Source organism: Rattus norvegicus, chromosome 3 (genome assembly GCF_021556685.1).
Source record: "Rattus norvegicus strain SHRSP/BbbUtx chromosome 3, alternate assembly SHRSP_T2T, whole genome shotgun sequence".
In the NCBI taxonomy this organism is placed as follows: Eukaryota; Metazoa; Chordata; class Mammalia; order Rodentia; family Muridae; genus Rattus; species Rattus norvegicus.
In genome coordinates, this window is record NC_141536.1 from 94,409,477 (window position 1) to 94,434,856 (window position 25,380).

General features: G+C 36.8%; 1 long non-coding RNA gene across 2 annotated transcripts in view; it reads left to right on the plus strand.

The window, feature by feature from the left end:
• Positions 1-571: 571 nt before the first annotated feature.
• Positions 572-25,380, plus strand: part of LOC147995625 (uncharacterized) — a 55,575-nt gene continuing 30,766 nt past the window's right edge. The window contains exons 1-4 of one of the 2 annotated variants that reach the window (XR_015683709.1): positions 592-685; positions 4,755-4,827; positions 15,047-15,126; positions 21,730-21,889. This is a non-coding gene — a long non-coding RNA (uncharacterized LOC147995625). Of the gene's footprint in view, positions 686-4,754; positions 4,828-15,046; positions 15,127-21,729; positions 21,890-25,380 lie in introns of both variants that reach the window. The other variant, XR_015683708.1, reaches the window with a different exon arrangement.

The following is a 25,380-nucleotide window of genomic DNA, read 5'->3' on the forward strand; positions in this document are numbered from 1 at the left end:
ATTATGAGCCAGCATTTTAAATGTGGGCGGGACAGTGTGCTTTGGAGAATATAAACAGGAAGCTAAGCCTTGAGCAGAATTTTTTTTTCTTATGCCTCTGTGTTTCAAGCTATTTCACTTCTACATTTATGTCATATTAACCTAATAAATAAGTACAATGTGGGATATGAGATTTTTCTGGTTCTGGAGCTAAAACACACTCTATAGAAATCCATCACTTTAACATTTATTATTTTTCTGTTGTACCACTGTCTTGTCAATAAAAGCAGAACAAATGAATGTTAGCCTTTGATATTTTACCACACTATAAGAATGATCCAATTTGTAAAATAAAGGCAATCATTTTGGGTTTCAAGAAGACTTTAAGACTGAGAGACCTGTAAAAGATGCCTGAGTTCCTTAAAACAAAGACGCAACATGCTCTGCTCACATTTCAAACAAAACTTGGAAAATTAAATTGATTTAAAGAGGAATTTTTCTCCCCAGGAGAATCTATTTGCACAGCCTCTAGTTTCATTGCTCTTATACTCTGTGACTCATCAGGAAGTAACAAGAAGTCACACAAGAACACAGAGTCCTCCTGGGGTTTGAAGCAAATGGATCTGAAACTGCACAGTTGATCCTACCCAGAGGATGATGTACACAGACATTCAGCATAAGGAGAGCTGGATCCGTGCAATTAAATGTAAGCATTGCACCTGTGGAATCTGGAACACGATGTTGTACTGTGAATGATGAGGGTAGAGTGGGTGGTTTTTATTAATTCAGAACCTTGCTATCTTCTTCTTTGTCATGTGGCAAATGTTAGTACGTTGACTCCACTTGTAGGTAATGTGATAGAGAAATCAGAAAATGTGTTTCAGCACAAGTTTATTGAGTGCCTAATGTCTGTCAATCTTTATGGAAGCTGTGAGGACTAGCAGATTGGAATGTGCCTGGCTTCTTTAAGAAACAGCTAAAATTCATGTGTAAATATAAACATACAAGACAAGGTCAAGACCCTAGTAGAGACCCATGATGATGAGATGATAACTGCAGTACTCAGGAAAAGAAAAAGGATTCCAAGCAAAGGGAGGACAAACAGACTGATCTGGATGAACCTTAGAGTAGATTCAGAAGTCAAGAGAAGACTTCACTGTGGATAACGCTACCCAGTAGTGGAGGTACAAGTACTTTGCCTGCCCCAATAGACTGAATAATAAATTATTTAGCATAAGCTTCATCAGCAACTATGGAACACTGTTTTTATCTTCAGATATTTAGAGAGCTATCAAAATGTTTTAAGCAATGAAGAAAATGGGAACAAATATATTAGTCACAAGATAAGGGCTTTCTCAATCGCACCCTGGTCAACTAGGAAGTGAGTCCAACAGCTGGCAGGTGGGAGCTCATAAAATTAAAGAAAACTCTACTCTAGTTCAAAAGAAAATGTTAATTAAATAAAGAGATAGACTATGGCAAGTTAAGATATCTGACAAGCAATTGTATATCTAGACAAGAATATACAAGGAACTCAAAAGCAAAAGCTAAACATCTATAAAACAGACAATGCAATTAAAAACAAGAAGGGATGAGCTGAACAACAACAAAAACTGAGCAGAGATTTCAAAACAAGAAATACAGATATCTAATAATTATTTAAAAAATTTTCAAAATTAAAACTACTTTAAATATCGTATCTCATTCCAGTCAGAATGACTAGAATCAAGTCCTACCAAAGCTGTGGGAAAAGAGGAATGCTTTTCACTGTTGGTAAGGTATAAACAGATATAACCTCTGTGGAATTGAGTGTAGAGAATCTGTAATAAACTAAAAATAGGACTGTCATTGACTTAGCTATAGTTGTACCCTTAAGCATACATCCAAAACAATTTACACCCTACTGCGGAGATATTAGCAGATTCTCATTCTCTGATTCTCTACATAGCAGCTAAGAATGGTACCTGCCTACTTGTCTCTAAACCAATAGATGCATAGTGAAGTTGTGGTCCATTTACACACAGAATTTTATTGAGCTGTATGGAAAACTGAAGTCATAAAGATTTGAATGAAAATGGATAGAACTTAAAAGTATTATGCCAAGTGAGGTAATTCAAATTCAGACAAATCAGTTATGTTCTCTCTTATTTGTGGATCTTAGCTGAGAAATTTTAGAGTGCTGTATTTAACTTGGTATGCCAGTAGAGACTAGGAAAGTCTATCTACAGGTGATAGTCCTAGTTAAGGGTTGGCATTGCTTCAGGGGCCAGGGTGATGGGAGCATTTGGCTATGGAGAGTTTACGGCAAAGAATAATGAACATTAAGACCACAAAGAAAAGACCTATGGAGTTACTATTTCATGAGCATGTTAAAAATTAAGTAAAAATTAGTTTTAGGGAGGTACAATGCATAGGTAGATGATAGAGCTTAGAGAATTCCAAAGTTATTAACCCAAAATACTAATGCCAGGTATGAGATTTCTCTGTACTAGCTCTTGATCAGGGTGGTCTCAGTGTCTCCCAGAAAAACACAGACTATTGTTTTCCTTTGTGGTTGCTTACCAAAATTGATCAGTAGCTTTCATGGTACTCAAAGTGCTATGCAGGTTGCTGGGGAGAAAAGGCATCTGCAGTCTTACCTAGCTGTAAAAAATAACCATTTTCTAGGTAATATGTGCCCACAGGGTAATAGTGGCATGAGAAATAGGAAAAAAACACTTTTTGATGGGACTTGAGGCCTGCCCACAAAAGAAACCTCATGACTAGCTCTGAAAAACTTGACCAACCCTAATGGTTGCCATGGAGTTCATTGGCCATAGAGTAGAACCTGCTTCTCTGTATTCATCAAAGATTCTTGTTGTAGCAGGAAATTGACAGTTAATGACAAAATTCATAAATGGTTCAGTGCTGAGAATAAAATTTAAAAACTGATCCATTACTCATACTAAGTATATTTCAAGTGGGTTGATTTTTAAATCTTAAAATAATTAGATGGCTAATAGACATCTGTATAGGTTAATAGAACTAACATCTAACCTTTCTAGACAACTTTTTGGGCAAATAAGTCTGCTGGATACCCTTTCTCAAAGGTCAAGGTGACTTATAACCAAACTGTATCACTGACCAGAATCTGACCTTTATTGTCATGTCTCTCAGCAGTTCACGATTTAATCTTCACTCAGAATTTGTCTAAATAAAAGATTCTTCTTTTATATTGAGAGACAAGAGAAATGCATCAAATTCTACCTAATTTGTTTCTCCTTCCACAGTTTTTAAAACTCAGTATTAGAAATCTCATCATTATGTTGTAAATTGCTATTTATGTAGACTTAATTGTTCCTTCATCACTGGTTTGCCAGTTATAAAACACGTGGTATCAGTTGTTAAGTATATAATATGATAACGCCACACATCCTGTTACCTACTTTTTTAATAGTTAGCTAGCAGTTTAAAATAGAAATCATTTGTTTTCAGAAAATTCATCTTTGGCATGGGAAGAGTTGAGGTGAGCCAGGTTACGTTCACTGAGTCAGTTTATAAGTTTTATAATATTTCCTGAATGAACAGCTTAACCTACAAATTTTATTCTCATGTGAAGTCAAGTTTACAAGAATAGAATCCCAATAACACAGCATCTATAAACATTTATTTTTGTTTCATACCTTCTAATATTACCTCCTCAAAACATGAACGCAATGGCCAAACATAGTCATTAGGGAGAGAAACATAGTCTTTGTTAGTAACAGGATTTCAAAGTTATTGGGAAATGCAAGGCAGTAAGCAGGGTAAAGAACAAGGAGTATTTACTAAAGCTTAGTTCATAACAAACATTAGAAGAACAAGTTGGGTAATAATGAAAGAAAATAAGCAGTTGTCCAAAAATGAGAGAAAATTGGAGGCAAAAGAGTGTAGGCTACATGTTTTTATATACAAGAGATTACTGGCGTTAGACAGAAAGGAGTATATTTTGTAACTAATATTGTTTGCCTGTTTATTATTCTGTGTATGGAGTTGCGTGTGACTTGTGGGAATCTGCTCTCTTCTGCTGCCATGGGTTTTAAGGATCACACTCAGATGATAAACTGGAGTAAGAGCTTTTTTCCCACAGACCAATCTTGCTGGATATAAAACCTAGCATTTCAATATTTATATTCATCCATGAAAGTCTAAGAAAGTACTTTTGCTGTTAGTTCTAAGATGCATCCATGAAGAAAAATCCTACTATAATTGCTATTCATCATGCACATTGTCTGAGAACTCTCGATTTGTCACATAGTATGTGAAATCTTATGTGAAGCAACCTAGGGGACACTGAAGGAGTTCCTCTGGTGAGTGTCTGTTAAAGCTCAGAATCTGTTTAAGTAATTATGACCAAACAAGTAAGATCCTCCCTTCACTCAGAAAACAACATGTAAATATTTAAATTCAGCCATAATGCTTATCTCAGATGAGGTCTCATGTAAAATAAATCTAGAGCTACTTATCTATATAATTTAAACTTTGGGGTACTTCCAAGTTGACTCTAAGAGCATAATAAATTATCTCACATATAAAAAGTTTCTTCCCGGGGTTGGGGATTTAGCTCAGCGGTAGAGCGCTTGCCTAGCAAGCGCAAGGCCTTGGGTTCAGTCCCCAGCTCCGAAAAAAAGAATAGAAAAAAAAAGTTTCTTCCCACCCATTGAAATAAGCTACTGTTTTCATGGTTCGCTGAAGGTTGGTTAGTGTATATTCATGATGAACTGCAGGTCTGATATACTGGACTATTATGATTACAGAATTGTTCTCCGAGTCTACATTGGAAATTATCAACCCTGGAATACAGAACTATTTTATTCTTAAAAGTAGTTGGTAAGTAATTATGTCTTCATACAACCAGTGGACCACAATAAATTGAATAGGATTGCTTGCAGCTTGCGGTAACATGTAATTCAAGTTAATATTGGATCTGATAAAGAAAAATAGTCAATTAGATAAATGATAGAAAAAGATTGTGGCTTGTTTTTACACAGTATCATGAGAGTCTAGCAGTGAAGAGACAGAGAAGGAGAGAGAGAGAGGAGAGAGAATCTAATCATATGTTCACATGTAATAATAGAATTAAACTGGGAGATACCAATGTGACTTGCAGGAAATGATTGCTTTGACTGTTTCTTATTATCAATTATTAACTTGATATAGATAGTTAATAATGAGCAATAACATTGATGACTGAAACACAGGAAAATTGCAAATCTAAGGTTGACTTGTGGGCTATGAGAGACGGTTACTGAGGCTGCCAGACCATACCATTGTCAATGTTCTCAGATTTGATGTTGACACTTGTTTTCATTCATTTTATGGCCATCTATTCAGGTAGACAAAGACAATTTTAAGAGAATTGGGTTACATTGTCAACTTCTTCTTGAATTATATGAACATATCCATTTATAGTCAAGGCATATATAATGGATTTTAAAAGGAGAGTAACATGAGAATGACATCCATGTTTTTAATATTATAAACAAAAGAATCACTCAAGATTGCTTACCAAATGCAAGCCCTTTTCAGATTCCCATTAGTGTCTGCATGGGATTCAGCCAATGGAATGTTTAATATTAATTCCTTATTTTAAGAGGGCTATAGATTTTTATAAGGAAATAATACAAGTGTAAAGATGCCACCTATGTTTGATACTTTTACCTGCTAGAAGGAATTTACTACCAGTAAATAGTTAACATTAGTTACTTTCATTTCTGAGAAACAAAAAAAGATGTCTGACCCAACTCTCTTCATACTCTGTGTGTTTTGAAATTTAATGTTAAATTCAACTGGGACCCTTATTATTAACACTCATCATGCTTTGCTTTCACTTATTCATGACAATTTATCCCAAGTCCTCTTGTTTGTCATCTTTCAAAATGATTTCTAGTGGACCAATAGGTATAAGGTCAAAGGGAGCAATAAAAAGTTACCACATGAGTCACAGTCTCAAAATATCCAAAGTGGTAAAAACTGATTAAAGTTGCCTCATGAATGCCAATTTAAACACAACATGCTGATCTTCTTCTGCATGAAAGCATTTAGCATTTTATGGATGTGCTACTGTTTAGGTAACCCCAAGGTACCTAATGTTCATCTGTAGTTACTTTGCCACAGATATTAATTTAAATTATATGTTTTATAAAGTTGATATAAGAAAATTGCCAGGTCTTTTACCAGTATGCCCACAAACTCTAGTCCAAATACCCTGTAGACTTCATATTTAATGAGGCAGAAGAAGACATATTTTGTATTTATAAATGTGGCTACTGAAAAGCATGAGGATTGATTTTAAGTATCTAATCAATTTTAAATATCCATCATGGTCATTAGTGACTCACTCAGACTTCCCATCACTCGAATTTGCATTGAACAAAAATAAATTAAAACTACTGACCTTTTGTTATTTAGTAAAAAATCTGGGAGTATTATGGAGGTGAGTCACATAGGCTGACAAATAGTAACTGCTTATTAATAAATAGGAACTCATAAGAGCAAGTAGATACATTAAAAGAGGACATATTAGATTGGAGGACAGAATAATGTCTGAATATTATAACAATAGCTGTTTCACATTGGAGAGTATAGAACTGAGCAGTTGCTAAGTCCAAAAGGCTGAGTGTCTCAGTAGTCCTAATGTGGCATGAAGAATCTAGAGGATTCTTGGAAACCTGTTGTTCTTCAGTCCATACTGGATTCCTGATGAAACTTCTTCTAACATCTCTGAAAAAAATGTCAGCTATAGCAGCAAACTAGAAAAATTTAACAGCAATATTGAGGGCTAAACAAGTAATAAAAGCAGTTTTTCTTTTTCAATATCCTGTCAATGGCCATTAACAGAGGTGACACATACACATTTATGTGACACTTCACATCTCAGTTAATGATTACGATCATTCTCATATTTTGGTTATCCTTCTTCTTGAGCTTCATGTGGTCTGTGGATTGTATCTTGGGTATTCCATGCATTTATGCTAATACCCACTTAGCAGTGAGTGCACACTGATAGGTTACCTCCCTCAGGATGATATTTTCCAGTTCCATTCATTTGCCTATGAATTTCATGAAGTCATTGTTTTTAATAGCTGAATAGTACTCCATTGTGTAAATGTATCACATTTCCTGTATCCATTCCTCTGTTGAAGGGCATCTGGGTTCTTTCCAGCTTCTGGCTATTTTATATAAGGCTGCTATGAATATAGTGTGGCATGTATCCTTGTTGTATGTTGGAGCATCTTTTGGGTATATGCCTACGAGTAGTATAGCTGGGTGCTAAGATAGTACTATGTCCAATTTTCTGAGGAACTTCCAGACTGATTTTCAGAGTGGTTGTACCAGTTTGCAATCCCACCAACAATGGAAGAGTGTTCCTCATTCTACACATTCTTGCCAGCATCTGTTGTCACCTGAGTTTTCGATCTTAGCCTTTCTAACTGGTGTGAGGTAGAACCTCAGTGTTGTTTTGATTTGCATTTCCCTGATCACTAAGGATGTTGAACATTTCCTTAGGTACCTCTCAGCCATTCGACCTTCCTCAGTTGAGAATTCTTTGTTTAGCTCTCTACCCCATTTTTTAAATATGGTTATTTCACTCTCTGGAATCTAACTTCTTGAGTTCTTTGTATATATTGGATATTAACCCTCTATTGGATGTAGGATTGGTAAAGGTCTTTTCCCAATCTGTTGATTTCTGTTTTGTCCTAATGACAATGTCCTTTCCTTACAGAAACTTTGCAATTTTGTGAGGTCCCATGTGTCTTTTCTTAATATTAGAGCATAAGCCATTGGTGTTCTGTTCAGGAACTTTTCCCTAATACCCCTTTGTTTGAGGCTCTTCCCCAATTTTTCTTCTATTAATTTGAGTGTATCTGGTTTTATGTGGAGGTCCTTGATGCCATAAGAACAACAATACCAAGAAAGTAGAGGTCCAAGGGACTAAATCACCATCCAAAAGTACACATGACCAGACCCATGGCTCCAGCTGCATATGTAGCAGAAGATGACCTTGTCAGGCACCAATAGGAGGAGCAGCCTTTGGTCCTACCAAGGCTGGAGCATCCAATGTTGGGGAATGTCAGGATGGGGAGGTGGGAAGGTGCGAGTGGTTGGGTGGGGGAACACCCTCATAGAAGAAGTAGGAGAGGGAATGGGATAGGGAGTTTCTGGATGGGAAACTGAGAAAGAGGATAACGTTTGAAAAAAAGTCCACTACAAAAAGTAAATGGAAAGAATATATTCTCTGTGACTATAGGAATTTCTCAAATTTAAAAAACTGAAATAAAATATCATTCCTATAACCAAGCCCATTGGAAATAAGATGTAGATAATTCTTTATTCAGACTCTCTTTCCAGATAATTCTTGGTTGTGTCATCACCATAAATGATACTGTTAGAATCTTACTTCCTAGTATTCAGTGCTAAAATATGACTATTGTAAAATTTTCACTTTTTAATTGGTGCTAGCATTAGTAAGGGGTCGCTGTATCTAGAGTAATCAGTGGCATTATCTGGGCCAGCTTAATCCAAACTATGAATATGCCATTTCATAGGTGTATAATTTGAATGAATTTTCTTTCTGGGCTTCAGTTTCCTCACCTTTAAAATGCAGATAAAGCAATCACCGGCGCTGTCTAGTTCCCCTGACGATAGTTGAATTTCTTCTTAATTTCAATATTTGTAAAATTTTCAATAAATAGATGAAGCTAGAAACATTCATTCTGAATGAGTTAAACCGACCCCGAAAGAGTGGGAGAAAAGCATATGTTTTCTTTTACTTACGATGATAGCTTTGAAAGTTTAGATATGTAAGCTTTACTAGTAATAATCCTAGAGGCCAGGAAATTAGTAAGTGGCTATGCAGAAAGGGCTCGATAACTCACAAGTATAAAGATTTAAAGGAGGAATAATGGAACAGGAAAGGGTTAAATAGGACGTGAGAAGAAAGCTTAGAGAAAGGAATAGGAATTAAAAAAACTAATACTGAAAAAAAGAAGCTTCCTACAATACACACACACACACACACACACACACACACACACACACACGACATATATCAAAAGAGTTTAAAAGTGAGTTATCAAGTATACAACGGCTCTACCACACACACCCACACATACACACAGGCTAACAAATAAAAAAAATGTAAGTCCAGAAATGCTTTGCTGTCTTAAAGCTTTTGGTCTGTGAGGTCCTGTGGCCCCCTAAACATAATAAGCTATTGTCAATTCTATTGTTCACTTTCCATAACTTAACACTGATATCCTGCTGCTGAAGACACCACATTCTTGAGTCAGAGAAAGTGGCAAAATCACGCTGGTACTGAACTCCGTCCCTACTGGTTAGCTTTAAAGTGTAGAAAGGTGCTGTTCACAAACTAGAGGAAAAAAGTTATCAATAATCTTACCCATATTTAAACTCTGAGATTTAGTGAGTTAGTAAAACAAGCCCAGGAAAGCAAAATTCATGCACATAGTGGCATAAATATCATGAGTAACCAACCTATTTCTGATTGGGCAAAAGTCTTGTTCCAAAACAGATTGAAAACCCAATCTATCATAATTACTCAGGGCCAAGAATCTTTGATTAGGCAGGTTGTAACCCCTGGGACAAAATCTATTATCATTATTCTGCTAAAGGGACATGGTATTAATCCAACTTCTTAATAATTATTATTATATCTATAGATCAATGTGTCTCTTCATCCCAATCTTACTTAGGGTTTTACTGCTGAGAACGGGCACCACAAACAAGGTTACTCTTATATGGACAACATTTAATTGGGGCAGACTTACAGGTTCAGAAATTCTGTTCATTATCCTTATGATGGGAAGCATGGCAGCATTCAGGCAGGCAAAGCGCTGAAAAGACCTGTGAGTTCTACCTTCAGAGCAGAAGGAAGAGCTCACAGCCCACCTCCACAGTGACACACTTTCTCCAACAAGGCCACACCTCCAAGTAGTGATACTCCCTGGGCCAAACTCATGCAAATCACCTTAACCCCTGCTGAAAAAGATTTTATTTGCAGTAGGTAGAGATCATCCCAGGGATCTACAACTGATCAACAAGCAGATAATTAAAGACTGATGAATTCTCATACCTAAATGGGGCACCTATTATGGATCTTCTCCTGAAAGACCTCAGGGCTTATTGCTGAGATGGACCAAAAAAGTTCTAAGATCCAGAAGCTTAGGTGATTATGAAAAGACTGAGTTTTCCTGGCACTGTAGGACAGTTGCATATATGAACTCATGTTAGTTGGAACAGCATGTCCAGTAACTGGACAGACTCAACACAGAAAAAAATCCCAGCATGAAAGGAAAGAATGAACAGGACATCCCGCCCCTAGTTGAAGACTCGTTAGTAAGAGGAACAGTCATTACTCTGTAAGTTTTGGGGTCCAAGCTCCAATAGACCACATATCCAAAAGTAGATAGACAGCATAATATGGACTCTATTGGTTAAAAACAAAGAAAGAAGTAATAATTTGGGGTAGGTATGGGAAGGAGAAGAGATGAAAGAGAGTTGGGAAAGAAGATGTGAATCCAATTAAATTATACAAATTTTTTGAAGAAATGAGAAAAAGAAGTATCTGTCAGCGTGTAATAATTCTGAGACGATAACTACTTTTATGAATAAGTTATTTTTAGAATCAGATGACTTTTACGTATGATAATAAAATCAAATTATTTGTCTTATGATGCTGAGCAAATCTTGCACAGACATAATGATGAAAAAAGAATATAAGAAACCCAGGCACAAGTTGCTATTTCAGCAGACTAAAATAAAAATGGTACCTGTGCCGAGATGTGAACTACAATCAAGAATTATCTTGGTGGTAGATGGAGAAGTCTTCCTAACCACACTTATAACTTGAATAGAACATTTCACAGAAGGAGACTGATAAGGATCACTTCAAGCAGCCAGGGTTCTATTGTGAGAGGGATCAGGACAAACAGACAAAGGAGTTTTGTTTGGGAATATCACAATTGATGTGTCTGTAAGGCATTAATATGGAGAAGATACATTGGCTGTATGAATCTTAAAGTCAAAGAGAGATTTTTGACAAGGACCATACAGATTCAAACTCTGGAGCTATTCTCTTATGTATAGTATTTTAAGTCATGCACAGAGTAATATGCTCAAGAAACCAAGTTACATGAAACAGAGTAAAAATATGAGATTTCAAGAAAGATAAACAAGATTGAATGAGATGGCCCATCTGCAGGATTTAAGAGTTTACTTGTGAAAATTTGCTAGTTATAAATCAGGGTCAAGATCAGAAATGGAAACTCATCAGAACTTCATGACCACTACAGTCTATTTTACAATGAGAAGAACTCTGAAGTTATGGTAGCTTGCTGGAGAGTAGATATCAGCCAGATCAGAGTAGTGATGGATTCCATGTGTGTTGAAAGCATAAGGCATGGCAGAACATGATTTTCCCAGGAACTTTGTCATGCTTAGCATGGATGGCTTAGTCAGTCAGAATCAGTTTGTGGAACATGTGCCAATTAAGGGTTCACATGTCAATGAATGGAAGATAAACATAAATACATTATGGATCCTTGATCTTCATAAAACAAATGCTTTCAGTGCAACTAAATGTATGACAGGACAGTTCTCAAGTTTATGCACACTTTAAGTATGAATTACAGATTTTCCTTGCAGAATAAAACCTGGAAGTTTCAAAGAAATGCATTTTCCTCTTCATCTTAGATATAGATCACCACCTTGTAAGTGTAGACTAAGGAATGAATGTATATAGTTGGATAACAATTTGAACAGTAACATTAGCAATGTTGATAGTCAGAAAATGGACATTTGCATAACTTCTTGTTTTACTTCCTAGACACTAATTTCTCATGCAAAAGTCATAAGCCTGGAGGGGGTTGATGTATCAGTGGATAAGTGATGTTACAGAAGCATAACCAGTTTCCATTGTCCCAAATGTTCCTGTCACTTCTCTGTACCTAATCAACACTTATTGATCTATAACTGTAGTCTTATTTGTGTGTCTTTTTTAATCAATTAAAGTAATTTTCTTGTCCATATATCAATCTTTTCATGACATTGGTTAGGATTAGCTAGAATTTCATGTCTAATAGCATCTGAAGGTAAAATAAAGAGTTTATGAGCTTGTATTTTCTGGCCAAATCTTCCCATATGGCAGCTTGATCAGAGAAAAAGCATTAGCAACAGAGGTCTCTTAATTGCCTGATAAGAGGGCCTGTGTATGTATGACCACATATTAGAAAGGTTTTCCTTTCTTCAGACATGAAAAATTAGATAGCTTCATGTGTCCTCAAATTAACCTAGCTAGAGTCGCTGATGCACACACTACATTGCAAATTGTAAAGGAGGAAAAAGACAATAAAAGAAACAATTGATTACTTTGTTGACAAAAACATCACTTTTATACCATGAGTGGCACTTGTCTATTGAAGAGAATGTTCTGTATAGTCCTATGTGATTGTTCTCCATGTAGCTTTCAATATCAGTATTCTCTGTCTTCTCTTTACTTGACAGGTTTGACTAAATAATCTTTCTAAAGCACTGCTCCGTCTAACCATTGTTCTTCACAGAAACTTGGCTGTAGTGCCTTTAGTTCAAAGAACTACTTGTCAACATGACATTGGTATAGAAGGCCTTATATAATTTAGTCTCCACCATTAGGTTAATATTGCCATGCAAACTCTTTTATCCCCTAGATAACATCCCTTGTACTTCTGTTCAAACTCTTTTTGAGAATGTCCTTGTCATTCTCTCAACTAGACTTTTATAATTATATAAGCCTGAATAGACATATTACAATAAACTTAGTGATAGAATGAATGGATTTTAAATGTTCTGAGTTTTCATTCAGCCAACTTCTGCCCCAACCAAAGCAAAGGACATTTCTACCCATCAGCCATTTCCATTATGCCATTTTCCAGTAAACCCCTGTGTGTCCAGGCAGTCAATAACAGGAATACATTTGTCTATTCTGGAACTTTGTATACATGAAAGCATTTCATGAGAACTTTAATACATCTGTGCCTCCCATGCATAATGTTTTGGAGACTTTTCTATGTTATAATATACATGAAATGCCTCATTCATTTTTTATTATTATTTGTAAATAGAACTCCATTGTGTAAGTACAGTATTATGCCTCTACGTTTTATTTTAATTTTTACTTCCTTGTTCATTACTTCAGTGAAAAAATGATGCATGCCAATATTTAGGTATATAAATAATTACTACAATGTGGTTTAAAATTCATTGTACTGCATTATAATTTCTGAAGAAAGGGGGGCTAACAAGGAAGGCTTCATTTCTGCCATATCCTAACTTCATGTGAAGTTACCTCATTTAATAGTCATTGCAGTCCTATGAACTAGACACAGTCCTGTTTCATATGATGTACTCGAGACTTTAATGTTGTAAGAATCCTTGTACTCCAGGAAAGCATTAAATAGCGAAAGCAGAACTTAAATCTACATATTCTTGCCTCCACAGCACTTATTTATTTTCTATTATGTTTCCTATGTGAAGTCTTAGAACCGTGCCTTTCCATATATAAAGGTTAAAGTGAGGGGATTTGTTCTATTTTTTTCTCACCGTCATTATGAAGAAACACAATATTAAGAAATAGTACAGAAAAAATAGGTGATAAAATGTTCTCATTAATCACCACTATCACCCTAGGGCAGACAGAGTGACAGCTGACAGGAAACAGAGAACAAAACAGGAAATTAGCTATGATTAAGGCCCAACCCCACTGATCCACATCCAGAGGCTCGGTCTCACCTCGCAAAGATTCCACAGTCTCACAGGACAGTGCCACCAGAGGCAGGCCAAGTTTTCAAATACATAAGTGTGTGGGAGACACTTCATCTTCAAAGCACAACAAAACATCTGTTTCCACTTACTATCTTTGTGTTTGGATTACTCTGTTAACTTTCCTAAAGCCTCAGTTTCCTTATTCTGTAACTGAAAATCCTAACACTTGCTTCTCCATATTATTGAAAGAATTTGGGCAGATTTTAACAATGTTGTTTCTTCTAAACTATGCTTGTCTCATAGTAAACATTTTCCATGATCAATAAATGGAGGCTCTTGTCCTCAGTGGGATAGGATGGTCCTAGCCTCACACAGACTTGATATGCCAAAGTGGAGGATACCAGGGGGGAGGGGCACCTGCTCAGAGGAGAATGGGAAGGGCAATGGGGGAAAGATTGTGGGAGGGAGTGACAGGGAGGAGTCAGAAAGCAGGATGTAAAACAAAAATAATAATGAGGAGGAGGAGGAGGCAGAGGCAGAGGCTGGGGAGGAGGTGGGGAAGGAGGAAGGGGAAGAGGAGGAAGAGGAGAAGAAGAAGGAGGAGGAGCAGGAGGAGGAAGGAAGGAAGGAAGGAAGGAAGGAAGAAAGAAGGAAAGAAAGAAAGAAAGAAAGAAAGAAAGAAAGAAAGAAAGAAAGAAAGAAAGAAATTAAAAAAGAAATGGGGGCCCTTAGCAAAGGATTCTGATTACGTGAGATCCATAATTAGAGGACTCTGAAGCCTGGAGCATAGAGCACTGTCCACCTACCCAATGGACACATAATAAAGGAATATGATAAAATAGTTAATGAAAGCAATAGTAGTTCCCAAATTATAAGGTTTTCCTCCTGATTTCATTGAGATTTAAATGAACGCTACTTAAATGCCATCAGACAGCAAACACATTGAGTTGAATGAGTCTGTTAAGATTATCACTTTAAAACGAGTCACTACAAAATAGAGGCTGCGACTGCAGAACATACTCCATAAAGCTCCAACCCTTTAAAGAAAGAAGCGTAAACAATCGTGCCTCCATTTCTTTTCCTATTGCCATGATTAAATATCCGGACCAGAGCAACTTCTAGGAGAAAGTGTTTATTTTGACTCATAGTTCAAGCTACAATTCATTATTATGGAAAGTCAAGGTGATAGAAACTTGAAGTAGTTGGTTATATTAGATCCATAGTTAACAGCAAAGAGTAGTAAATTCATTCTGTTGCTAAGTTCTCTTTCTTTGTTTGTATGGTCCAGAGTTCCAGCATCTCAGTCAGGGAACTGAGCCACCCACAATGTGGAGGTCTTCACACCTCAATGGATGTAATTCTGCATTGGTAAGCCCAAACACCCATCTTCCTGGTTATTCTAGATTTTGTCAAGTTTATATTTGACACCAACCATCACAAATTGATTTACAAACAAAAACACAAACAGCACTATTTATTAAATAACACCTTTCAAAAGCATAAATTGTTTTGTTAAAGAAGAAAGTTCAAGATAAAGATAGCATTCCTCTCATGTCTAACCCACTCCCCATTCTGGGAGCAATTCCTTAACACTGGAATAATTTGGGAAACAAAAAAGAAAAATAATAAAAATAAATCCCATTACCTCAGGCCAACAGGATAGAAAACTTGTTTAGAGTCTCAAGAGCAAACTTAAACATATATTTCAGTAGAGATCCTAAAGAAAAGTTTTGGAAGTGGGGGTTACACAGGTGAGGACTCGTAGAGACAAATCCAACTTACATTGCAAAGAAGGTCATGACCAACCAGGTAAAGAATGTACCAGAGAGCCCCCAGTGAACTAGTCTATGGGGGGAGGGCGGCAATGGGGGGAGGGTTGGGAGGGGAACACCCATAAGGAAGGGGAGGGGGGAGGGGGATGTTTGCCCGGAAACCGGGAAAGGGAATAACATTCGAAATGTATATAAGAAATACTCAAGTTAATAAAAAAAAAAAAAAGAAAATGCTCTCACTCAAAAATAAAAAAAAAAGCAAGCAATTGGAGAAATTGGGTGAAGAGAAAAATGACTGACAAAAAGCAAAACAATCCAGCCAGTTCAGCATATCAAGTGATGTGAGGAAGGCAGCAGTGTTGAGTATTGCCACCTTTGCATAAATGCCCTGCTGAATCAAATTTGGGAGATAACCTGTGTTTAGCCACTAGATCCAGAATCAGTTTATTGTACCAGAGTTGTACGTGTGTCTTAGATAATCCTGCAAGAATAATGTAACTGAGTTGGTGACTGCTCAGAGCCAGACATAGTGTCTCTCTGATTACTAAGTTGACATTTAAGGTTCTAAAATACATTGGCTAATGTGATATATATATATATATGTGTGTGTGTGTGTGTGTGTGTGTGTGTGTGTGTGTGTGTGTATGTGTGTGTGTGTGTTCCCATCAGTTCTCCAATGGGTAAAATGAATCCATAAAACAGCTGAGAGAAAAAGCACAGACTTGCCTGGTCTATGTCTAAGAACTTCATTTTGCCTTAATGACATATCCATTTGGAATGGGCTAGCTTGGAGCTTGGGTGATAACTTAGTCGGGCAAGTGCTACTCACACATGGGGGCCCCAGTTTAATCCCCAACATCCTTGTAATAACTGAGGGCTTCAGTGCACATGGAATCCCAATGCTGGGGTGATGGAAGAAGGACCCCTTGGGCTCGCTGGCCAGTCAATCTCGCCTAAATTGATGAGCTCTAAATTCAATGAGAGATCCTTTCTCAAAAACTAAGGTGAAGGAAGACATTGAGCCTAGACCTTTGGCATCCACATGCCTACACACACATACACACACACACACACACACACACATGTACACATACATACACACATATTGACAAGCAAGAGTACACACAGAAGCACACAAAGAAAAGGTTAGCTGTGCTGCTGTCATAGACAGTCCTAAAATTTTAAGCAGTTTTAAACTGTAAAGACTTGTTTCCTTCTTTTTAAGATTGATTGATTGATTGATTATAAGTACACTGTAACTCTCTTCAGAACACCAGAAGAGGGCATCAGATCCCATTACAGATGGTTGTGAGCCACCACGTGGTTTCTGGGGATTGAATTCAGGATCTCTGGAAGAACAGTCAGTGCTCTTAACCGCTGAGCCATCTCTCCAGCCCCCAAAGGTTTGATTCTTGATGATGTCTATCTTAAGAGTAAAAGTGGTTTAATGGTACAGAGTGATGCATCCTAGATGCCCTCATTATGACTTGGGAGTTGGCAGTCTACTAAGGGAAAAAGAAATATTAAAGATTAATCTTTAAAATTTTTTTGCATGTGGGGGTGTGCCAATGCATCATATATATGTGTGTGTGTGTGTGTGTGTGTGTGTGTGTGTGTGTGTGTGTGTGTGTGTGTGGTGTGTGCCTAAAATTTAAAGAGTTAAAGTACTGTCATTTCTATGCCAAGAGAAAAGAAATAAAACATTTTTTAAAATAAAAAAAAGAATGTATCAGAGAGAACTTTATCAAAGAAATGTTAAGTAAAATAAATAAATAAAAATAAATAGAAAAAAATAAAGAAGGAAAGAAAGAAAGAAACAAAGAAACAAAGAAAGAAACAAGGAAAGAAAGCTGAACAAAGGCAAAACAGGGTGAAATAAGCTGTGAAGAGAATCAGGTCTACAACTTAGAAGAGCTTCAGTTTAATTTTATTATTTATTTATTTTTTTAACCTTCCTATGGGTTCTGAAGAAATTGAGCATAAGATAGCATGCTATTAGTTAGCAACTTGCAAATATACATGGAAAAATAGAAAATAACTAGGAAGTCTCTCTAAAACAGTGATGCTTAAGTTGGGAACTACTTGATGAGTATCATCAATAAATGGAAACCTACAGAGCAGAGAGAAAGACTAAAGACATTAGGTAAAGATGAATTTTCAAAGAGAAAGGAAACAGAGTATTATGCCTAAAAAGGTAAAGGGAATGTTTTTCAAAAGGTAAGGTATATTCAGATGCCATTCTTATAGAGAGGAGAGTATTTTATTTTAGCTGAATTTAGCTGCAGTATTTTAGCTGAAAAAGAGACAAAGACTATAGTTGAAAATACAACTTGTTGACAAGTTTGATATGGATATCATCTGAAGAAAATAACAAATATGATCCATTGATTTGTTGCTTAGGTCACTTAATCCTACCATTTGCTAAAATAATGAATAAAAAAGGTTGGATAGTTCGCTTTGACCATCTCAGTGGAGATAGTAAATTGAAGGGTATTGTTTCCCATAGGTCTGCATATTTGAATTCTTGGTCCCCACAATAATGGACATTGTCTCTAATCTTCTGGAATTGAGTCCCAAAATAAATGCATTCTTCTATAAATTAATTTGGTGTAAGTTAAATGATATCTAAACACAGCAACAGAAAATTAAGACTGATACACATACATTTTTGGAAGTAAATTGGTAAGCCGGGGTTGGGGGAGACTTAAAATTGGGATGCCAACAGTTATAGAATGGAACCTAAAACCACAAAGATAAGTTATGTCTAGGAAAATCTATAATTAGGAAAAAGTAAAACCTAGTACTGAGCTAAGAGCAAAGGTGTTCATTAAAGCCTGAATAGAACAGGAAGATATCACAAAGAAAACAGAGAAGAAGTCGTCTGTAGGAAGAAAAGTCAGGTAATAGTAGTACCACATTAAGAAAAAAAAGAATAAAAATAGCATGCTCCTGCAGAATGTACTGAGAGATCAAGCAAGGATATGGAAAAATGACCTGGATTTAGCCACATGGATTAACTACTTTTCAAGAAGGATTCAAACAAACTGGTAATGAAGTTTAGTTTGAATGCATCAGGAGGTGGACTATTAGGGAGTGGGCACATGAATAATCTATAGTCTTTACATAAAGAAAATGGAAGATATATGAGAGAGTCAATATAGACACTTAAGCAAAGAGGATTGTCCTTTTTACCTTTTATTTTCATGTCATTTTTGGATAAAACTTATGAAGATTACTAATTGCTAAGATTGGTTTTCTGGGTGGAATATGCTAGAGTGTATTGTACATATTTTCCCCAATGCTCTTTGCAAATCCTCACAAAGACTTGCAAATAGATAAGGACTATTAGAGTTTCTGCCCCACTGCCCAGGACACCAAAGTATAAAGAAGGAAATTGGTGTGCTTTCCATAGTGTCAGAGCAAGTATTTGAATAGACAGTAAGATTTTATAATTCACAGTTTGGGCCAATCCTGTGAACTATGCTAGTCTGCCTCTGGTTTTTATATTGATATTCTGTTATAAGATACCAATAAACAGAGAACAATCAACATTACCAGAAATGAAATCTTTGGGATAATATAAGGAATATAATCTTATAATGAATATAAGGAAGCCCAGGAAAATCTGGGGACACCATCTATCCAAAGAAATGGGTGAAAGCATACGCTGAGATGAAGAGAGCCTCATAAATTTGGTGGCAGGAGAATGAAGACATTAGTAGATGCATTTTCACTTCCATCAAAAATCTAAGTGAGAAAAAGGGGTGATGATGTTCTGGAATAAAAAAGCAATCTGCAGAATATGGAGACACAAACCTCACAAACCAGAGAAGCTTTATGTTACATGAATATCTTTGTGACTTTAGGTTCCATTCTATAATTATTGACTTTTGAATTTTAACTCCCTCTCCCTCGTGACTTGTAAAATTTATATTGTATATGCCTGCAACAAATGCAATTAGTTTTTAAGACAGCATCTTTCACTGACTTTGAGGCTCTCGGCAGTTTGCAGCATCGAAGTGTCCCTTATTTCCTCGAAATAAGAAGTGCAGACACCTGTATCTCTGTATTCTTGTGTGTCCTGGGGATTCAAAGTTAGGTCCTCATACTGGTGCAGCAGACACTGTACCAACTGCACTATTGCTCCAAGTCTCCCTTTTATATTTTAAATATATTGATTTTAGTTTTGGTACGTGTATGGCCAATGACTAAAGGAACTTCATACGGCACACAGGTGCCAGGAGAGTTCAGAAGAGAACACTGGAACCCTTAGAGAAGGAATTAAAGATGGCTGTGAGTGAAAGCTGAACTGAAGCTGAGTTCTCTGTCAAACCTCTATGTACTCTTAACCACTTTCCCATCTCTCCAGTCCATGTACCTGTTCTTTTTTAATGTACATGTGTTTTAGGAACTGGAGCAGAGCAGTGTACTTGAAGATGATTTAATTATAAACATAGAATTACCTTTTGAGAGCATAATGAACCAGAAATAATATGAAGAAAGATGTCAATTGTCTATCAGGAAAGCAAACTTTTACAGTTACTCATCACTGTTGAAATAAAACATGTACCACATTGCAATCACCTCCAGAAGCAAATAGTAGCCCTTAGAAGTAACTGCAGTCACCTGATTCAGGACCTGGTAGCCCAGTGCAATTTCTACCACTTCAGCACTCTGCCATTTCTTTCACCACAAGAGTCTTCACATTGCGGTAGTGTCATCTGTTAATAAGCAACAAAAGTTTCTGCACTGCCCTGTTAATTTTCTGGAAATTGCCTAACTAAAAGCAATGGTTTTTGTTGCTAACAAAAGACTTTTATCTTACTATGCAATAGCTATGAACACAGGAAAAAAGGATTATTGTAATGACAAATTTAACAGCGTGGGCTATTAGTCGCTAAGTTTAGACTAAGTCTTTACCCTAGTTACTATGATTAGACATGAGAATGAAAATATTATTTCAATGTGGAATAGGAATGTTCACTGTGTTTCTCACATGGAAAGAAGTGGTTGCTGAAAAGAATTTGAATTGGTTGTGAATACAAGGCAATTATTTTATTGAAAACATTGGCTAGATACAAAATGCTCTAAAGATAGGAACTAATGTTCCTCTTTTCCACACTTAGACTCCAACTACCACCCCAGCACACATACACTCACATGTATTGTCATTGAGTATAGGCTTGATTTTCAAAGGAAGTGAGCATGATGAATGGGGCAGGGTAGGGGTAGTCATATTCATGACGTCGAGACAGCTACATGTTCTGCTCTGACCCATGAATCTCATCTGTTACATGACTGGTCTCCCATGAAAGCCCTTGCTAGATCAGAAGTTCTGTCATAATACTCCTAAAGAAATAATGCAACTCTGCAGTATATCTGCTTGTTGTACAGCAGCACCTGAATCAATCTATTCATCACAACAGGGGACATAATCAGAAAGCAAGAAGCCAATGATTATGAGTGCTCACATAATGCCAGATAATATTCAAGGTGCTTGATGAACCTGCCTCCTTCAATCTTTATCAAAGGCAGATAAGAGAGCACTCAGTATCACTTAAACTTAAAGGTCAGATTTTCAAGTAGTGAATGTGTTTTCCATGATGGCATTTGAACCCTGGACAGGAACACATTGATTTTATGATGTAAAGATCCCTGAAGTACATGTAAATTTTCCCTTAAGCCATAAGAGTTTCATATGAGGAATTTAATTTTCAAAATTTCCAGACATATCTTCATCATATTTCAAAATTAAAATATGGTATGCCCTTGAGAGTCAGTGCACAACAGAATTTCAACTTTCTGATAAGTTATTTAAACCTTAATGTCCTTTATACAATGAAGAAAGCTTATCCATGAAAATAGCATTATGCAGAACTCAGCAAGTTGTATATATTTGCTCCAGTGTTGAGACTATGATACCAATTCAACCACAAAACTTTCGACCTATGATTTGTGTTTGCAAGATGGGTTAAAGGTGGCAGAGAACTTGTGGGAATGGCCAACTAATGACTGGTCCAACTTGAGACCCACTGTCATGAGAGGAAGCCCATGCTTGATAACACCTGGATGACCAGAAACCAGAGAATGAATATCTCAGAAACTAGATAGAATCAAACAAAATTGGGGGTAGGGATAGACTGAAATGTATTGGGAAGTCAGTGAAATAATTCCTAATGGTATTTTCCTCTTAAACCAGAGCTTCCATAATTGTTAACAGAGAAGCCTTATCCAGCAACTAATAGAAACGGATGCAAAGACACACAGCCAAACATTAGGTGGAGGGATTGAAGACGAAGTACCATAAGAGCCAGAGGAGTCAAAGAAACCACAAGATCACAGCTGGCCCACAGAATCAAGTAAGCAGGGCTCATCAGAGTTCGTAAAGACTGAAGCCCCAATTAAAGATTTTGTATGGATCTGACCTACGTTCTCTGCAGACATGATGTTGTTGTATAGTTCAGTATTCTTGTGGGACACCTAACAGTGGGAGCAGGGGCTGTCTCTGCCTCTTTTCGTTTGTTTTGTTTGTTTGTTTTTATTAATCATTTTACATTTTGTTTGCATTTCAAATGATAGTCCCCTTCCCAGTTACCCCTCCACCAATCCCACAACTTTTTCCCCTCCCCACTTCCCTTTGCCTCTATGAAGGTACTCCTCCACCCACTTACCTACTCCCACCTCACTCCTCTAGCATCCCCCTAGCTGGGGCATAAAGCCTCTCTCCCCTCCCATTGATGTCAGATAAGGCTACCCTCCGCTACATATGTATCTGAAGTCCTGGATTCCTCCATGTATATTTGGTTGGTGGTTTAGTCTCTGGGAGCTCTGGGTAGTCCAGTTACTTGATATTGTTCTTCTTATGGGACTGCAATCCTCATTCAGCTCCTGCAATCCTTCCCCTAGCTCTTCCACTGGGGTACCCCAGCTTGGATCAACGGTTGGCTATATCTGCATCTCTATTAGTCAAGTGCTGGTAAACACTCTCAGGGAACAGCCATATCAGGCTCCTATTACTAAGTACTTCTTAGCATGAGCAATAATGTGGGGGTTGGTGTCTACGGATGGAATAAATCCATGGGTAAGGCAATGTCTGGATGGCCTTTCCTTCAGTCTCAGTTCCATTTTTTTTTGCCTCTGTCTTTTCTTTGGAAAATTTCTGGGTTTAAAATTTTGAGATGCTTGAGTGGCCCCATCCCTCAACTGGGGGCAATGCCTATCTCTACTGGAGGTAGTCTCTACAGCTCGTATCTTTCCTTTGTTGGGTATTTTGGCTAAAGTCATGACCATTGACTCCTGGGAGTTTCTAGCTTCCCTGGAGTCTGGGACTTTCTAGTGGCTACCCCAGCTCCCCATTTCCCTCTTCTACATATTTCTATTCTCTCCTGTGTCTTGCAATACCTGTTCCTGCCCCTGCTTTTTCCCTCCCTTTCCTCTCTCCCTTCCTCTCTCTCGTTCCTATGACAATTTTGTTCGCAGTTCTATGTAGGATTGAAGCATCTACACTTTGGTCTTCTTTCTTAACATGCATATGGTTTGTGGGTTGTATCATGGGTATTCTGAGCCTTTGGACTAAAATCTACTTGTTTGTTCTTTTATGCTGGGTTACTTATTCACGATGATATTTTCTAGTTCCTTCCATAAATTTACTCTGGCTCTTTTGCCTGCTTTTGGAACACCTTTCCTCCTACTGGCTTGCTCCAGCCTTGATATGATGGTATGTGCCTAGACTTATTTTATCATGGCATGCCATGTTTGGTCGATAGCCCTGAAAGGTCTGCTAAGGAATCTAAAGGAAGAGTGGTTCTGGGAGAGAAGGGAGAGGATAGGAGAACAGAAGGGAAGGAAAACTGCATCTGGCATGATATGTGAGGAAAGAATGAAAATGAAAGAAAGAAAGAAGGAAAGAAAGAAAGGAAGGAAGGAAGAAGGAAACAAAGAAAGAAACAATGAAAAAAAGAATGAAAAGAAAGGAAGAAAGAACAAACATATATATATATATATATATATATATATATATATATATATGAATGAAAAAAAGAGGCCATGGATTTGAAAAGAAAGAAAAGGAGACAAATATATGGCTAGAGGAAGGAAAGGAAAATGAGAAATAATGCAATTATATTTTAATTTCAGAAAATAAATATTCATTAACATTAAAAACATACCCTTAACATAAGTAGCATCTTTAAATTTGAATACAAAGTTTTTGGTAATTAGCTTTTTATAATTATTTACTTGTTAAATTTTGATAACTTTTTAACTCTTGTAAAAATTTATTATTGTAGAATGTAAGTACAATAGACACAATGATTTAAAAAATTAAAATGAAGAAAGTCATGCCACCTTACATTTCAGTAGAACTTTAATAAGTTCACATACATAAGGTATTAAATCTCCTTTCTGTTACTTTCCTTAAAATATACTATATTAATTCCCCATTGTCACTTCATTATAAGTGCACAATATTTAAATATCATGTAAAGAAAATGTCCAGTCCTTGAGCATCTGACACGATATTGCAGAGAAAGGAGTAAGCCATGAGCTCTATGTTGGATACCACTGTCCACACAAGCTCATCTCCAGTCCTATAACACCTCTTCTACTCTGCCATCATGAGGTTGGCAAAGTGTCAGGGTCTGATTAATATCCCAAAAGAAGATTTGTTTTAACTTTTATTGAAAAAAGATGGATGCTGCATGATCCCCTCTCACCTAACCCAGATTCTTTCCACCTATCCAAATCCACATCTTATATGTCTCTTTGGAAAACAGACAGGTAAAAATTAATTAAATAATTGATTAATTAAAATAAAGAAATCAAAAAACTAGAATAAAATAACAAAGAAAAATAGTAAGAGATAAGTATAAGTCACACACACACACACACACACACACACACACACACACACACACCACTAGCCAGTAAAAACACAAAATCAGAAATTGTAACATATAAACAAAAACCAAAAAATGCACTAATAAAATAACATAGATTTAAAGTCCTCTTCAGTGCTATCAAATTTACTTATGTTTGCCATCTACTGCTAGGTACCACTCCTGTCTTTAAATGTGGTTTTCAAACCCAGTGAGACTCCATTGGAGAAAACTAAGTTTACCTTCACAAGCAGATGTCAATTGGAGGTAGAAACTATATACTTTTGTTACGTCACGTTGGTTGTGAGAATTTAGAAGAAAAAGTTTTGTGTGTGTTCTCTTTTCCTGCGTAAGTAACCCTGGAGAGCAGTTTTAATCTTGGTCCCCTAAAAATATGGAGAAACTTCTCTCAACCCAGACCACCACTAACATTATAATGAAAATTACACTATAAAATGGCCATGACTTGTGGGAGGCTGAATAATACACTGTTGAGATAGGTCAGTAGAATTTAGGGATCCTGCTCTAAACATACTGAACTACAAGAGATGCCTGTTCATGATTCAGAGCTCAGGGAGTTGTGCCTGGCCTGCAATTGCACTTGAAGTGTTTAGAAGGAAGAATGCTCTTATTTCAACTCTGAAAATTAAACATTATATTCATCAGGAAGCACTGAGGTTTAGGGTTTTAGGGGTTATCATTGTGAACAGAGGTAGCAGCACGATGAAAGGTATGAAGTTACGAACTAGCAGGACAAAGCATATAGAAGGAACTGATGAACTCAGCGTAGACAGTCTGCAGTATGTTGTTGCCAGCGGAGGCCCAGTAGGAAACACAACTCCGAGCCCCATTTCCTACTGAGGTGAAATAAAAAAAAAAGAGAGAGAGGGAAAAACTGATAGAGGTCTAATTACGAAGAAGTTCTTCACTTGGCCTCGGTTTGTCTATGAATAAATCCAAGAGGAGCTTTATTT